Source organism: Spea bombifrons, chromosome 13, assembly GCF_027358695.1.
Source record: "Spea bombifrons isolate aSpeBom1 chromosome 13, aSpeBom1.2.pri, whole genome shotgun sequence".
Lineage (NCBI taxonomy): Eukaryota > Metazoa > Chordata > Amphibia > Anura > Pelobatidae > Spea > Spea bombifrons.
The window spans coordinates 25,972,675-25,985,776 of NC_071099.1; the positions used below are offsets into that span (position 1 = coordinate 25,972,675).

The window sequence follows — 13,102 nt, forward strand, 5'->3', positions numbered from 1 at the left end:
ACGAAGCAGCGTGGCTTAAAGATGCCGTTCCACTTAGACAAAACATTAATTGCACGCTCCAGTATGCTGAGCGAATAGAAATATACACTTTATTTAAGTTTGTCTGGGAAGCTTTTTTCAATATCTATGGAAACAACCGATCAGCGCCTGCTTTTGTGCAACATGACAAAATACGTAAAAAAGGACATGATGAAAGGTACTCCGTAAAACCTGGTTACTGAATGAGAAAGGCTGTAAAGGAGATAAGAAGGACTGGCTCTTATAATGCAGAGCAGTCAACAGAAAATGGAATTTGCGCGCCTGAGTAAGGCTGGCTAGAATGCGCACTCATGGTCTCTACTGGTTTTCAGATGGAACTCATCATTTGGTTTCCTTCCCCCTCGTTGGTAAACTGTTTTATTGGCAGCAATGGCCGTGCCCATCGAATGATCCATGAAGCACGCGCGTAATACCGTGCATTTCATCCGTGCCGCCAGTCAAAGGACGAATCAAGGGAGACCAGCTTGACAAAAATAAAAGTTTAGACGGATTATCGGAGAACAGATGAGGAGCAGATGTTTGCAGCTCATGGAGCCCTCGTAAGACCAGAGGTTGTGGGTGTTGCAGAAGACACGACTAACGTGTTGCGTACGCGGTGTACCAGACGGATGTCACGTAAAGGACTCCGCTGATTAATCAGCCATCAATAGCTTTGTTTTGTTTTTTACAAATCAGAAAACACCCACTTGACCCCAATAAATGAAGCCAGAAACGTCGCTGTTTGTTAACACGCTGTTCCGGAGCACAAAGCGTAGCGAGAAGAAAGCTCGGAACGACTGATGTCACTGGAGAAAGGAACAGAATGCAAATCAGCTCTGGGGTATTCACTGATATTTATAATTTAGTGATTTGAAAGACGCACCTAAATCCATTCAAACTCTTATAGCTTTCGTTTGTTTGCTATTCAATGTAATCTCATTGTTCTGGAGATAAGGATTCTAAACAAGGGAGTGTTCTATCCTGAAGGTTCCATTTTCAAAAGCGTCACAGCCGGCTGGCCACCCAGGTTCTTTTAGAATCCATCTGGGTAGGGTAGAAGTTGGAGGACATCCATATTGTTACCTGCAACTCAGTCTGAGATTCATGCGCACCACGGTGCCTTATTGCAGGCGAGATCTCTGCAGAGGAACCTCTGAAGGATGAATGATGGGCCAAAATAGGGTGATCGAGTACCTTTAGCTTTACAAATGTAGCCTCCGGTTCCTGTAGTTCTCTCCAGTCTCGCGGCTCCCGCCCTTATCAAGGCTGCTTTACCCATTCAACGGCAATCAGCCACTTACAAAAGAGAGAGAACTTAATGGGGAGAAATAATCACAAAAAGATAAGGAGCATGTGCCATATTCCTGAAATTAACGTTTTGAATACAACTATATTGCTTATTTATATATCTAACCACAGTTACAAAGAATTTAGTGTATAAGAGTGTGAGTTTAGGATTAGGGAACAATTATAAATTCCCTTAACCCAGCCAGAGCCACTAATATACATTTGCTCATTCCCACATTTTACCCCTCAAGAGGCAGAAAAGGCTGTTTATCGGGAATGATCAAAACGGCAGCTTTTAATTTTCAAGGGCACATGGGCTTTGTAATTAAGTGGTTGCACAAACACTTCACGTTCTGAAATGTGCATGTATTAGCTTGTGGCGAAGAACAAAGTGAGGACGAATCGATACAGAAGAAGAAGAAGAAAGGAATAGGGAGGAGGGAGCGTGATGAAGAGATTGTCTGATGAGGTCAGCGCTCCTCTGGTGCAAAAAAAAAACCAAAGCGTTTCAATGCTCAGGGACCTGGGGTCCAACTGATGCATGTGGACCACAAGAGGACCCAGCTGGCCAACAAACATAAAAGGGCTGTAACGCCCGAGAAAGCAGGTTACATTTCTGAGGAGCCGAGCTCAGTGCAGAAACCAGCAGCTGTGTGACTGCAGCACGGAGCGGGGTTTGCATCTACTCTCCCAGCAGAAGAAAATACATCGATCTCCAAGGCTTTCCCTGCCGCTAGCATTTCATACTACCTTGTCTGACCCCGCACTGAAATCCATGCATTTAAAGACACCCAAGGAATAAAAGAACAGCTTCAAAATGTTGCGGTTATTGGTTTGTTGTAGAACCCTTTGAGAACTTTGGGTACGCATAAAGACCAGTTTGCATATTATACTTGGATTGCCGTCATTTCAGAAGAAATTCCTCCCGGGGAATGATGGCAATTTTCATTTCTCCAGCTTCCTTAAATCGACTGATAACCCGTGTCTTATTGCTTGCGGTTTAGGGTAACTGATGGAGGACTCTACCGTCGTTGTCCCAACACAGAAGGGCACATACTGGGCTAATGGACTGGCTCAAGGGCCAACGCTATTAATGTTGCTGTAAAATATGAACATATGGATTTTCAAGGAGGACACACTCCTGGCTATCCAGTTGAACAACCACACTTTAGACTATCGATACGTGTGTAGATACATATAGAATGTAGCGAGTAAGGGGTATCCTTATGTAGAGGTGGGTAATCCAATAGAAGTGTAGACTGAGCCCCCCCATATCTTGGACAGCACAGGGCCGCCCACTGACAATGAGAGCACAGGGCTCCCCGCTGACAGTGAGAGCACAGGGCCCCCGCTGACAGTGACTGTGAGGTCAGCTTGGCTTCCACTGGCAAAATGTCCCGTTTCATGAGTTTTCTATTGGGTCGAGACAATGGGTCTTTGGCTCATCATCTTGGTGTCGGCACCCAACTCTGCTGCCATTTTCGATCCTGCTGCTGTGGAAAAGACACTTCAAGGGTCAATAATGAACCCAGCCACCAGGTTGTTTTAGTAAAGAACTGGACCGAGTATGTGTGACATTATTTCCGATCAGACCACGAAGCAGGGTAAGATCAGTGCGGGGAAAGAATGAGAAAGAAGAGTCCTCTTCCCACCCAAGCAATCATTAGCAAATGAACGTGAAGTTGTTCTTAATTTACCAGACTTGGATTGTTGAGAGGTGTAGACCAACAGCAGAAGAGATGATGCACAGATTCTCATCAACTCCAAATTATGACAATAGAGCCCCGTGTAGTCAACCGTACCGGCGTCTCCCTCCGACAATTCCTGCGCAGCATAATCTCAGTGTTTAGAGTGTTTAGAACAAACAGCCTTTGCTTAAATGGCATTTCTTTGTAAGCTGCGGATCCCGCCATACAATAGAAGCTCAGACAAAAAGTCCCATCGGCAGATATAATCATCTCGCCTATTATATTGCAGCGTGCAGCTGTTGTGGCGGTTCCCAGCCATGAATGAATTACATTACTGTCTTTTACCAAACACTCAGACACAAGACGCTGCTCGGATCGGAGCCCCAAACAAAAAAACACGCAAATTAAGTGTTAAGAGGTAGAAAGGAAAAAAGCCACAGGCGCAGTCAATCCAAAAGTATTCCAGAGTTTGCGACTGAACTTTTATGGGCTGGATGTGCTTCTTTTAAGATTTAGAAAATGTAAGAGCTATAAGACCCACATTAACCCAACAACTCGGGTGGCGGGGCTCTGGGGGGTGTATTGTTTTACTTTTTTGTGCATTATCAGTAAATGTTTAAAAAACATAACAAAAGAGCCAAATTAATTCATCGTAGGGGCAACTGCCTTTAAGCAACATTCACTATATAGATCTTTATATCATAGAGGGGTGGAGGGTAGAGATCCTATCTGTATACACGACATGGCCGGTGCGAGCCTTGTTTACACCCTGATCTGTACATCAGAACACGATATGTGAAGAACATAAAGCATTATTCTGCGCTGCTAGTTTCTCAGCGTCCTCTAGAAGCGTATAACCCCTCCGTCACATTCTGTATTTGTAGAAACATGTCCTCTGCACGTGTTCTGGACTTAGGTATAAAGGCACAAGGTGACCCGACAAGTCACTTCTCTTCACTGACATCACAAAGTACAGATCGCTATCTATTATTTTTACTCTGCTAGGGTTGAATATCATTTTCTGGTCCGATTTGCATGCTCTTTTCCCGAAGGCCTAATTTTTAACGTAGCCATGATCTCTGCCTTCCTTCCCCACATGGCTGTGAAGCCAAATACTGCAGTGAGATATATTCAATGCCACCGGCATTTTCAACGATTACGCCTTGAAGCATTCAAACTGGAAAGCTGTCAGACCATTTAAAAGTTCCCCACTTAATAGATGTTTAATGGGGAAATGCTCTCTCCTGGTGGGCTTCACAACCCCGTGCAGGGGTAGAAGGGAAGCCGATATAGTCATTCCACCTTTTAGCTGCCCTTCTCGCAAACATATATAATGTTATGGATATATATATTATATATCTGTTTATTTAGAGTAATGAACTGTAAAACGTAAGATTTGGGAAAAGTGGCAGCGTGGCTTTAAATGTATATTAAGAATTTAACGATTCTTGTATGATTCATAATATTCAAAAGTGAGGACATCTATTAGCCTGCATTCCTAAAGATTATTTTATTCAGAGCAGATTTAATCCCGGTAATTATATTCTAGTAAGGATCCGCTCTGCACATACATTGCGGAGATGAGACGGCTGTTCATTAACTGGTAACGTAATAGAATTTGTTTAGTGCCTTTGAGGCTACAGATGGGAAATCATGGCCGCGAGCGAACAGATAGATAATTCTGTCCGGTATCTTCGTATGACGCAGAGCGCGCTCCGGATCCCTCGCTGACAACTTCTCGCCTCTGCGTAACTCCGGCTCCCCAACTCCATGCCCCCCCCCATCTTATTCAGGCAAAACATACAGTCTATCGCGGCTAAGCTGCCGAGCCGGCAAAACAAACATTGCAAAGGTTTGTAGGGCAATTAGGGTACGGCGTAGTGAACTGCTGTGTCTGCGTCTAATTACACCCCCAGCGCCCCCCCCTCCCCTTTATTCTCAATTATTCTACAGCTAAAGAGATTTGTAACAGAGTAACACTTGCAAATTAATCCGGACCTCGTCGGCTGTAAGGCAGGCGTGTCGGATAAAACGGGCCACGGATTGCATCAAAGGCGCATCGAGAGCTCTGTAACCAAGGCCACGGCTAAAGCGAAACGCGTGTTAACCCATTCACAGCTCAGCATGCGCCTAAAAGAACAGGAGCGCTTCTCGCCGCTATTATTCCTATAATCCGTGTTTTTTAATGATTTTTTAAAATGTAAAAAATTGACCCTTGAAATGACGATTGTCTGCCGCCTACAAGAAATCCGCCATTTAGAAGCCGCCATTTTCCAGCAGGTCGCGGATTTTAGCGAAACGCGCGTGGGGCAGAACGCACCCCTATTGTAATTAAAAGAAAGAACGCTCAGGAAAACATTTTGTGCAAGAACCGGTTTTCTTCTGTTGTGAATGATATAAATTCACGAGCACGGGAAACACGAGGCACACAACACATACGATACGCTAGGCGCACGTCTGTTCTGGGGGCTGCATTGTAATGAGGGTTGGAGTGTTGGAGGTTAATCTTTCAATTTACAGAGGTGAGCAGAGAGGCAGATTGTGTGGGAGACAGAGGATTAGCTCCCCAAAGCGGTAGAAAGATTAGGAAAGGGGGCTTTGGGGGGCTGCATGCGTCAGTCTGCCCCCTTTCTTTAAGGCGTCATTTTATTTCCTGAACCGCGGATCGCCTGCTCTCCTCTGCGCCTAATAAATCACTTTCTTTGAAATACTCTTTTTTTAAACACAAATATCTGCCACACTTTGCATTTAGGGTAAGTCTTTCAAGACAGAAGTAAAGACGGATTCTGCTGTCACATTCTGTTTCTATTCTTTACCTATACGGGAAAAAGACCAGGATCAGCAGCCCGAGGTCCTGGTTGGTCCTGTTAGGATATCCCGAGATAGATGTTCGTCCATCTCGGGACTGGTTTCATTTGCATTTCTTAAGAAATAAAACGTTTATGAAGCCATACAAGCCCCAGAGAGAAATGGGCCTTTTGTTGGGCAACATAAAAAAAGATGTCAATTTAAAAGAGCTTTCGGCACCTCAGAGGTCTTTTAATCAGATGTAGCGTCATTTGAGTCCTCAACAAACTTTAAAACGACAGTTAACAGGTTAAACGTGCCATGAAATGGAAAGCAAGTGTCACAAGAACCAGGGCTGGAAGATCCAACACATATCGCATATTTAAACAACACAATTTGTTTGTGACGCTCATTGTTGTGAATCAGTCACGAAGACTACGCACGGCAGGAGTTCGGTGGAAGCGTGATTCATGAGACTCCTCCAGTAGGGATTTCAGCCACCGGTGAGACCATCATCCTTCTTGAGGAGTAAAAGCTGGAAGCCACAGGTCCCTTCTTGAACCAGGTGGTTATTCTGGTTGTCTTTTGATCTATGAAAGCATCAACGAAGATGTATAGCCAGGAAGTATTGAGTGACTGGTGTGTCTAGGAGACACCTCGGGGTCTTTACTAAAGAATGAGCTGAACATTTCAACTCCACGATGTTAACGCATATTACCAAGAACCAAGCCTAGTGAGCTTGTCCTGCAACATGAGATAAGCTGGCGAACTTTATCAGGAGCAGGACTAACTCAAGAAAGAACGATGATGATGATGATGATACGATAGGATTACCTCCAAGCTGCCTCGATACCTAGAATTCTGTAGAGTCGAGTACTCGCGTCATGCGTTTCATACTTCTGAGTTCCTAGCGTTGACCTGGCCATATCATATAGATCTCCACGAGGCTTTTGTCTGCATAAGGATCATGAGATATGACGTTCACCTTTATATGTTCCCATGTTCCGAGGCGTATATGCCCGGCTGAGCATACTGCTTCGTTTAACAGGCAAGCTATCCAGAAAGCTTCGTTTAATCTATTCCCGTTTGAAAACGCTGGCACAAGCTGCCTGCAACACGAAGGCTATAAAGACATACATATTTATAATCCAATCAATGTCACAACGCAACTTTTTATAACGCTGCTTCTGCGAATATTGGTTTTGCCCCAACAAAGAACTAGACTTCCTACCAAAGCAATAAAAGAGAACATTGCAAGCTCTCTAAGCAAACACAATAACTCCATTAAACTTAATTATGTTTGTTCTACATAATTTTCTCCCCCACTTTACATTCAGTTTACGGCAGCAGTCACTGCGTCGCAAGAGATTATTCTACGAAGCGCGGCTCTTGCACTCTATGTCCGACACGGATACAGGGAAAACAATTCATAGGATTACCGCATGTCCGGATCTGACCAGGAACCTGTAGTGTGGCATAACCACCATCTCTTCCCACTGCTAATGCCTCTAGCGATACAGCCCTGCACCCTGCTTGCATTACATAGAAACATAGACTTTGACGTGAGATCCGACCCATGCTGTAAAGACTCTGACGGTAACCAGTCGTGGGTCTCGCCATAGATTCAGTAGATCCTATCCCATGCATGTTCTACTTATCTACCACCCCTTAGGAAATACCAACTTCCTTACATTACATGTACCATTCCCTGCTGTGTAAAATCACACAATGTGTGCTTTCCCTTTAAATCAAGTCAAGCTCGGTATACCGTAAGGTGCAAATCAAGGAAGCCGAGACCGGACACCTGTCACAGAAGCTGCTCACGGCAAGAGTCATTATGGACACCTTCAACGGGAAAGCAGAGAGGACAGCTAAGCGAGTAAGGAGCCATGGGGACCGCGTGTAATAAGTCACGCACCCCGGGTTCCGTCTTATTAACTGTCACGTTTAACTTAGACAGCTGTCCTCGGATTGCCGCTGTATTCAGAAGAAGACCGTGCCCTAGCATCCCCAGGTTTTACACCATCAACGCTGTCACACCAACCGGTGTAGTACGTACACGGACTGGCTACCCGGTAGAGATGGCACAGCCAATTTCAGTATGTGAGGGGTTAATTCGATTGTATAGGCATGTGGCGCCAAAAGGTCTTTTTAGATAAATTGGTCTTTTGAAGCTGGGACTCCAACCAAGGCCCTCTGCGAGGTGTGAAATTTCACAGGGAGGCAGTGCCTTTAAGTCTGCTAGCCGAGTCCTTCACCATATGCCTGTATCCCCTCATATATAATGGATTCTTTGATATGCTAAGTGACCACTAGCAGTCAGGAAAACCATTTCATATCCAGGTCATATCAAACACATATCAATAATAACTTATATATTCATTATCATACCTCCTTGTGTGCATACCTAGAACGGGGAAAGCGCACCCTACAAAAAGAGTACAAACATGGCAGGGCCACTTAACCAGTTTGGAAGGAATTGTGAAGTCTATGATGGTCAGTCATAAGTAGCTAGTGTGACATATCTATGGACTTCACAATTTACAGGAAATTCATAAATGTATGAATTATGGCTGTGGCGAGCACAGGAGGGACGATAAAATGAATATAAGTTATTTGGACTGATATGTTTCCACCACACAAGGGGGAGGTCACTTATGGTACACCTTCCCTCCGCTTATACCACCTCTGGGCCGGCTTGGAAACTCGAGATGAACTGGGAAAGTGTATAAAATTAACGAGCGAAGATGGGTCATTGTGCTTACTAGGGGCCAAGATCTAATTTTGAGTAAGTCGCCATCTTTCCTTGCCGGAGCCCTACGGACAGAAAAACTGTTACTTGACCATTCAGTGAGTAGTTAGGTTTTCTGTAATTTTCTCCTTTTTATTTTTATCTGTTTGGTGTAAATAATCTGTTTTACCATCTTTTTGTGTATGCACTGTGATTTTTTTATTCATAATAAATATTCCTTTATTAAGTTCTGCCTTTGTCTGGTAAAGACTCACGTTACCTGAAGAGACCGTTTTATTGGTAATTTTAAATCACATAATTATTGTGTTAAAATATACTGTGTGGGTTTTTATAGTCTGATTCATTTGGGGTACCAAGACACCCCATTTCTAAATTGTCTTGGTGGTGGCAGCGTTATTTTGATATTTGCTATATCATTATAGTTAATCGCGGGTGGTATTAAGGGTGGATATTGGTATTTTTATCACTATTTCCGGTCTAGTGCAGACAGATAGTGAATTTTAACCCTTTTACCACCAGAACCACGTCACGCGCACGCTTGGAGTAGAGTGCGTTCGTGACAAATTGGTGGCATAGCGGTGGGATAGTTAAAGATTTTTTCCATCTTTTTCGGTACCAGATTTCAGTGTTGCTGGATTTGCTAATCCAGACACTAAAAAGAAATTGTTTCTCAATTTCCAAAGGCTGAACTCAGTGCATACTTAGTATATTTACACCTCAACAGTCCCCCCCCCTCTTTGTTTTCTTTTCTTTTGCTATCATTTGTTGGGGCCGGCGTGATAAATGGAATACCAAACACAATCCAAGAGTGCTCTGGAGCAACGTTGCCGTGAACAATGTATTCCCATCCGGGGAAAATCAAAGGATGAACTTATCCAAGCGCTTGTGGACTATGATATGCAACAAGCAGCGCAAAGTGATGCTGCAAACACTTCTGAGGGAGGCATGGTCACGCGGGAGATACCTGCAGCTGATGTCAGTGACGTGCCAAGATCTGGAGATCCCTTGGACTCTTATCTACAAACTGTTTTCAAATACGTGGACCCAGCAGATGCAAACCTCAGACTGCAGCTTATCCTTAAATATCAAGAGAGGGAAGCTGCAGAGCGCCAGGCCGAGAGAGAGACTGCAGAGCGCCAGGCCGAGAGAGAGACTGCAGAGCGCCTGGCCGAGAGAGAGAGGGAAGCTGCAGAGCGCCAGGCGGCAAGAGAGCATGAACTAAAACTGGCAGAGTTGGAGAGGTTAAGTGCCTCACCTATCAGTGTGGTTTCAAGAGACTCTTCTGCACCCAAACCACGTGCAGAGAATTTTCCCACTTTGGACAAAGATGGGGATCTGGATGTTTTTCTGCGCAGTTTTGAAAAGGTTTGCAGGCAGTACCAATTGCCAAAGGACCAGTGGGCAAAGTACCTCACCCCTGGTCTCCGAGGTCCTGCGCTGGAAGCATTTGCAGAGCTACCAGCAGAATCTGACCAGGACTATGAGGCAATTAAGGCTGCACTGCAGAGACGGTACAACCTTACCCCTGAGGTGTACCGAAAGAAATTCCGGACTTTGCAAAAGCGTTCCACCGAGAGCTACACTGCAGTTGTGGGACACCTGACGACGGCATTCCGGCAGTGGATTAGAGGGCTGGAGATTACAACCTTAGAAAGCTTGGAAGATCTGATCATCAAGGAACAGTTTTTGCAGCTGTGCCCAGCCAATGTACAAGAATGGCTGCTTGACCGGAAGCCCAAAACAGCATTGGAAGCGGGTGAGCTGGCTGATTTCCACACCGCCAACCGAGCACAATCGGACCGGAGCAGAGGTTTTACTACGGGAGCATCCAGCTGGAAGACCACTACACCACGGCTTCCCACCACCCAGTCTACAATACCCTCTTCTGCGCCGGCTTCTACCTCAGGGAGAGGGGGAGCTAATGTCACTTCTACGCGTGGGGATATCCGCAGATGTTTCATTTGTAACAAAGTGGGGCACCTTAGTAATACGTGTCCTGATAAGAGGAAGCCTGCATCCCCATCTGGAGGGAGTCGCCCCTCGGGGTCACCATCTTCGGTGTTGTTCGTCTCCAGTACTGAGAACATCTCCAATGTGAATCTGCAACCTGTCACTGTGGGAAACAAGGTAACTGTGGGGCTCAGAGACACAGGGGCAGAGGTGACTCTTGTGCGTCCAGAGCTAGTGAGCTCTGAGGACTTTATTCCTGGCAAGACCTTAACAGTGCGGGGAATTGGGGGAGTACGTCCGGCGGTGCCAATGGCACGAGTATTTTTGGATTGGGGAGCAGGGAAGGGTGTAAGAGATGTGGGGGTATCAGATAACATTCCTACTAATGTGTTACTGGGTACTGATTTGGGTAGGCTGTTGTCAAAATATATGCCGGAGGATGATACTTGTGATTTATCCAGATCTTCTAGGAGCCCTACCATAGAAAGGGCAGTGTGTAACAATATAGCAGCGCAACCTCATGGGGAGAGTGGGCAGAAGGGGTGTGTGTATCCGTCTGTGCTAGAACCCGGAATGTCTGAGGTGCTGTGTGAAAATGTGAGAGGGCCACCTGGCAGTGAAGAAGGGCAGAGAGCGAGTGAATGTCTGTCTGTGTCAGGAACCAGGTCCCAGAATCCAGCATGTTTGTGGGCAAAGAGTGGGAGTGCGACAGATGGAGTAACTGTAGCCGTGGTAACCCGTCAACAGTCTGCCCAAAATAAAGGACAGGAGCTGACTCAGCCTGCGGAACCAGAAGGGATGTCCGCAGGGGCTCCTCACCCCTCTTTTCACTCCTCCCTAGTAGCTCTGGAGCCGGAGTCTGAATCGGAGCCCATTATTGGCTCTGAGGGACAGACCCTGGAATTCCAGCAGGCCCAGCAGACAGATCCCACATTAGAGAAACTGAGGGACCGTGCTATGCAGCCGCCCACAGACCTTGATAAGGAGCTGGTGTACTGGGATAAAGGGAGGTTATATAGGGAAACTATTCCCGCAGAAGGGCAAGAGCCCTTGGAAACAGAAAGACAGCTGGTGGTGCCCCAGAGGTATAGGGACCAGCTGCTGAAGGTGGCTCATGCCATCCCCATGGCTGGGCACCTGGGTGTGCTGCGGACTAAGTCCCGCTTGTCTCATCATTTTTATTGGCCTGGTATGGGCACGGATGTGGCAAATTACTGCCGCTCCTGCCCTGAGTGTCAGAGGGTAGGAAAGCCTGGGGAGGTGGGTAAGGCTCCCTTAATTCCTCTTCCCATAGTTGGGGAACCGTTTGAGAGGATAGCTGTTGATATTGTGGGACCCCTTGCTATTCCCAGTAGTTCAGGCAAGCAGTATATTCTAACCGTAGTAGATTATGCCACTCGCTACCCAGAGGCTGTAGCGCTGTCGTCTATCAGGGCTGACAAGGTGGCCGATGCTCTGTTAGGCATATTCTCCCGTGTGGGATTTCCCAGAGAAATGCTGACCGATCAGGGCCCCCAGTTCACCTCTGATCTGATGCAGTCTCTCTGTAAGAGGGTGCAAGTAGAGCATTTAATGACCAGCCCCTACCACCCCCAGACGAATGGCTTGTGTGAAAGGTTTAATGGGACCCTAAAACAGATGCTGAGGACATTTGTAGAGTCACAGGGGAGGGATTGGGAGCGATACCTGCCACATCTCCTGTTTGCTTATAGGGAGGTGCCGCAGGAATCCACAGGCTTTTCCCCATTTGAGCTCCTCTATGGACGTAGAGTGCGCGGTCCCCTAGCTCTGATTCGCGAGGGATGGGAAGGAGACTTGGGGGCCCCAACGACATCTGTTGTGGACTACGTAATGCGGTTTAGGGAAAAAATGCAGACTTTAATGGGGGAGGTGTGTGAGAATCTGAGGGCTGCCCAATCCAAGCAGAAGCACTGGTATGATCGTAATGCCAGAGAAAGAGTGTATGAAGTGGGGCAAAAGGTGCTTGTGCTGATACCCACGAGGCAGAACAAGTTGCAGGCGGCATGGGAAGGTCCGTTTACTGTGCTACAGCGGGTCAATGATGTAAACTATGTGGTGTCTTTGGATGAGAGGGGGAAAAGGAAAAAGGTATACCACGTAAACATGATGAAAGCATATTATGACCGGGAGCCTACTGTGTTAACTGTATGTAGTTTGCCTGCAGATGAGCAAGAACCTGACCCCCTTGTTGATTTGTTGGCTTCAACCAGGGATTTAGAGGGCATTGAGATAGCCCAGGTTAATACCCACGTAACAGAGACTCAGAAAGGTCAGCTACATGAGGCACTTAGACCTTACCATAAGGTCTTCACGGGGAAGCCTGGCAGGACACACCTAGTGTCACATCATGTTGACACCGGGGATCACCACCCCCTCAGACAGGCTGCCTACAGAGTATCCTTGGAGGTGAAGGCTGACATTAGGAGGGAGATCGAGGAAATGCTGGAGCTGGGTGTAATTCGGAAGTCTCACAGCCCCTGGGCCTCCCCAGTAGTATTAGTCCCCAAGAAGGATAAGACCACAAGATTCTGTGTGGACTACCGGCGGTTGAATCTGGTAACTGCATTTGATGCTTATCCTATGCCTCGCATTGATGCGT

General features: G+C 46.3%; 1 protein-coding gene across 2 annotated transcripts in view; it reads right to left on the bottom strand.

Annotated features, from left to right (window-relative positions):
- The window catches only part of RPTOR (regulatory associated protein of MTOR complex 1), a 92,560-nt gene that overhangs the window by 30,236 nt on the left and 49,222 nt on the right, over nt 1-13,102 (bottom strand). The window lies entirely within an intron of this gene.